Raw genomic sequence first — 5,100 nt, 5'->3', positions numbered from 1 at the left:
TAGACCTTTCATACATATAAATGCCAACTCATATGTTTGACCATTTTGTTTGTGGGGGGTAATTTGTGAGTTTTCAAATTATAGATATAATCTGCTACTCACTTCTTATTATAGGGGCAACTTGTAATTAAGCCAAATATTGCAATTAAATGTTGTTAGAATGGATAGCCCTCAGAGCGATAATCTTCTTGCCAGAGCAATTAAATTTGTATTTACTCTCAAATATTTAATTTTTGTTAAATACAAAATCTACCAGTTTCCCTTCCGTAAAAATATTAATTAATGTAACACTTTTTCAATTTTAGTACAAATATTTATGTATTTAATATAAATTAAATGATTCAAAATAAAATGCCCATAAACAGCCAATACTTTACTCATGTAATGGATGAAAGCCATAAAGAATTAATACTTTATGGGCCATTTCTTTTTTTAGAAATGTTTAATTTATATTAAATAAATAACCTAGCGATTTCCTTTTTGTAAGAATATTACTGTAACACTTTTTGAATTTTACTTACAAACATTGATATATTTATCATAAATTAAATGTTTGAGAGTAAAATGCCCATAAAGAACCGATACTTTAAATAGGTAATGCGTATTTGCCCATAAACTACACCCCTTAAAGTTTATTAATTGTTAATTGATTTGTAATACTGTGTTATTCATTTGCTAATACTACTTGACATGTAGTGAGAACCCGAGAAAATTATGTGTATACCTTAAAATTATTTTTTTTATTTACTTTGATATTAGAAAAATTGTACATAACAAATAAACGGTTACCTTAAATGCCTAATTGGACCCCCATAAATTGAGAAGTTAGAAAAAAATAAATAAATTCAACAAGTACATGTCTAATAAGCTTTTCTTAAAGCTAAACGTGTCAAAATCGACTAGATTAATGTAAGAAAATTTTCCACGAAAATACAAATGAAGTTAGGAGTCCATGCATGAAATCATAAAATTTCAGACCTTAGTGCACAAATAAGCTACAACTAAAAGACCAAACCAACCTTAACCTTACGACTAACTACCATGCGACCTAAGGAAGAAATTGGAAAGGAACTAAGTAAGGTGTATTATTTGGTAAAAAGCTGGGCGGTGATTGAAGGAAGAATTAGAGAAAACAGACACCAAAGCTGCTAAGCATAAACGGTGGAATGAGGACGTGAATTGGAGTTCGTTTAGGCGGAGGAACCGAGAGAAGCTCACCTTATTTGTTCCTGTCTGCCACTAGCCACCGAAAAGAAATAATCTGGTCATTCTTAATCAATAAGACCGAGTGGAGAAACTTTGGTTCTATCAACCCACCGACTGAAGATGCATTGTGATCCACTACCTTGATATTAACGGCTGAGAGGAACAAAAGAAAGGAAACAAGAGCCACCGAAATTTCTTTCATCTTCAGTTCTGAATCTGTGCGAAAGAGTGAGAGAGAGGGAGTGTTCTTGATTTCTGTACAGCCACAAACGGTGAGTAAGAGTGTAAGAAAAAAGAAGAAGAAAACTCAGAGCCTTGCAACGTGAGGACTGAAGGAGGAAGGAGCTGCCTGTACTTAGCTTCATATCAGTTTTGGTTGTAGGAAAAGGGAGGTAAACTGCTGTAAACTCTCTTCTTTATCTGGTATAGTGAATGTCTAAGCTGCATGTTAAGATTTAGCAAGAAAAAAAAAAGAGTTCTTGACCCATGAAACATTCTGTTTGGTGATTATCTAAATGATGTAAGAAGACTAGAGGCTCGCTGGAAATTTTTCCAGTTCCACCTGAAAGAAAGGGCCCGAATGTGTAGCATTAACTGTACGCATGGAGTAGTTTTCTGTTGGAAGCTTTAACTACACGTTGTTTCCTTGTCTCACCTGAGTAATTAGAGCAGATTGATAGCTAGAGTGAAAACTTTGCAAAGGTGAGTTGGTAGTTCTGTCTAGCTAGCCGAGGAAGGAAACAAAGAATTTTCCCAGGTTCCTTGACAGATTTTAGGGTCCAAATTCCTAAGTTGAACTTAATACCTTGCATAACAATGTAGTCTCAGCGTGCATGCAGGATCTGTGGGAGAAATGTAGTTAAAGGAGAAGTTTAAAAGAAAAATTGATTGTTGCCAGAAATTTTACAGCTTCGCCGAGAGGAAGAGTTAAACTTCTAATTAGTTTCTCTTTCGAATTTAACAGGAAAACTACCATGTGTGCTGGTTAAGACTGTTTTGTAACTTGATGAATAGATTTTGCATGTTGAATTTAACGATGGGAAACTGAAAGAAAGCTGAGTGGCTGAACAATTGCATGTCCGAGAGAGTGAAGCAGAATCTGCTTCTGAGCGTCCCTTTTTGGCCTTGAAAACACGAGAACTGGTTATCGATATCTTCATAAGAAATGTAGTTCTATGTCTTAGCTTCGAAACGCTATAAAATTTGCCTCAATCCGATGAGTGTAGCTTCAGTTGTGATCAAAACATTAGAGGATGGCAAAGCTGCCTTCCTCGTTGCTTTTCTCTTGTTTCCCGAATGTAACTTGCTTTGATGCTGGCTTTGAGGAAATCATATTTTGAGCAGCAATTCTTCTAATTTCCAACTTTGCAAGCTTACATAAATGATAGTTACGGTTGCCCTGAGATTTAATGACTATATCTAGTTCTACAAGTAGAGTTAAACTAAGGCAAATGAGAGGAAAACTTATGATAGTTATGTACATAAATTAACTTTTAATCACTTAATCTTGTCTCATGAATATTTTAAATACTATAAAATTAGAGGGACTAGTGTAGTGGAATAAATTGGAAGAATATACAAACCAGAATCTAGTTTAATATAAAAGGGAAGGAATGAAAAGTTCACTAGCCTTAATCTTTAAATTTGGGTTGAAAACAGTTTAACCTTAGTTTAAACACCTTACAAGACCTTAAATTTGGAATACCTGTATATCTCCCTTGTTTGAGTTGATAAAATTGATAAATCTCAAAGAGAAATGTAAGAAAGAATTGCTGGAATTTCACATCTTGTTTGATAAGCTAAGGAACTTGATTTCTAGTGATTTAAACCTTAAATTGGTGAGATTTTAACGCTTAAAACTTCTCTCCTTACACTTTAGAACTTATGTTTGGGGCTGCACGTAAAAATTCCTAATCTTAAAAGTGTGAATCAAATGGGAGTTTTAAGAGGACTAGACCGCTTGGATTAGTTGAGCTATGTTTAGAGAATCCTAAAACTCTGAATAAACTTATTAGAATTCACATTAAGAATACTTGAATAATTGCAGTTGTATTTTACCTCAGGAATTGAGAGTGATCAAGGGTTTAACCCAGAAAGTGAAGCTTAATCGACCTTTAACGGTGAGTGTTTTCCGAATTTATGTGTTAAACTGCTTATGTGTACCTAAGTGCAATTATATGGCAAATGTGTTTATTATGAAATATTGCTAAGTGATTCATTGTGAAGTGGTTTCAATTGTCCCTCGCCTTCTAAGTCGAGGGTGTACTTTATCGCACTTGACTTAGTTGAGCTTGAAGGTTGATAATTGATCAAGTGATATTGTAAGTGTGCATGATTGTAAGCCGTTTGTGTACTTTATCACACTGGCTGAACTGGGCCCCAAAACCCTCTGTTCAACGGACTATTCGAGCCAGCAAAGGGCTTGGTCGGATTGGACGGTAGCTTTGGGTAAGTGTTTCGGTATACTCGAGTATTATACCACAGAGTAGCAGATTACTGATACTGATATGGCCATCCAAGTGAGGGAAGTGTTTATTGTTTTGGAGGTTATAAGGAGGAGTTCGGCGGAGTGTGTAGTGCATTGAAGTGGCTCTAATGTGAGCACCGTATCCTTTTAAAAGTGATTGTTCAGTGAAGTGTTTCCTCAATTGCTAATGAAAGTGATTGTACAGTGAAATGTGCACTACTTGTTTATTTGTATTGATTCATGTGATTATTAAATGTTACTTGCATGGAAACCTCACGGGCGTAAGCTCATCCTTTTAGCTTTGTTTTCCTTACAGGAGTTGGAGATTGAAGAGTGATTGGATTGAACTAGAAAGTTATTTTGAGAAGATCCGTTATTCTGTGTACATAGTGTATATATTGGAATCACGTTATTCTGGTTGAATCTTCTGTTTTGAGTTGATGCAATATTAAGAATGAATGGTTAGAACGTGTATTTTGTTTCTTTTAGTGGACAAATCTATGTTTCCAGTTGATTGGAGTTGTATTTAAGAGTGAATGTTCAGTTGTTCAATGATAATGCGGGTTTGTTTGGATTGTGTGTAACATCCCGAATATTAGGAGGTTGTCTGTGAAGAAAATATTAAAGTGTATTTCTTTGGGTTGATTTAAAACCTTATTTTGGTTTAAAAGACTAGAAACCCTAATATTGTAGCCAAAAACCCTAGTTTACTTGTGACTAACCGGTTTTTCTAAATCTCTCCTATTTTAATTGAAACCCTAATTTTAATTACTGGAATTGGAAAATTCCTCACGTTTTCTTAAAAATTTCTTTTTATTTGAAGATTATCATTTATTAAAGCCCTACTATCCAATTATTCCATGATAAGTGTAAATAAACCTAGAAAATAAGGTTTTACGCTTCGGTTTCAAGTTTGGAGCAAAATTAGGGTTTTCGCGATTTTTCGCCGGATGAATTTTCGGTACAGAGTAAGGATTAAATTTGGAGATTAAAAGTGACTTTTGAGTGAGAAATAATATGTGATTAGTAGCAATGATATAAAGTTAGTGAATGGGAAGTAAAAACCCTAGTACATGTGGTTTTAAGAAAAACGGCGCGAACCAGCGGGTCCCGCGCATTACCGTTTGAACGCACCACTTGACCACCACTTTCTTACCCTACAAGCTCATTGACAATTGAGCAAAATATCTTCTTATATTACAGCTAAGGGGACCGAAATTAGTGGCTAGAAAGCAAGGGAAAGAAAGAGAAAATTGTGTGGCCAAGATTAACCCAAGTGTTAGCTCAATTTGTAGACACCATTAGTCCTAATTCTCTTGCTTTATTATAAGACAACTAAGCTTCATTTCCCTTCATATTTCTGCATAAGAGCCGAGAGAGAGAGAGGGGAGGAACAAGAGAAAAACTCTTTCATTTCATCTTCAAAT

The 5,100-nt window shown here is 34.9% G+C and overlaps 1 long non-coding RNA gene across 1 annotated transcript; it reads left to right on the top strand.

Annotated features, from left to right (window-relative positions):
- Positions 1-1,091: 1,091 nt before the first annotated feature.
- On the top strand, positions 1,092-4,225 carry LOC140010742 (uncharacterized). Its single transcript, XR_011817855.1, has 3 exons — positions 1,092-1,598; positions 3,270-3,326; positions 3,990-4,225. It is a non-coding gene; the product is annotated as an uncharacterized lncRNA (long non-coding RNA).
- Positions 4,226-5,100: the final 875 nt, after the last annotated feature.

Source organism: Coffea arabica, chromosome 7c, assembly GCF_036785885.1.
Source record: "Coffea arabica cultivar ET-39 chromosome 7c, Coffea Arabica ET-39 HiFi, whole genome shotgun sequence".
In the NCBI taxonomy this organism is placed as follows: Eukaryota; Viridiplantae; Streptophyta; class Magnoliopsida; order Gentianales; family Rubiaceae; genus Coffea; species Coffea arabica.
The sequence above is the reverse complement of the archived record's forward strand: the minus strand, read 5'-3'. Positions and strand labels throughout refer to the sequence as shown.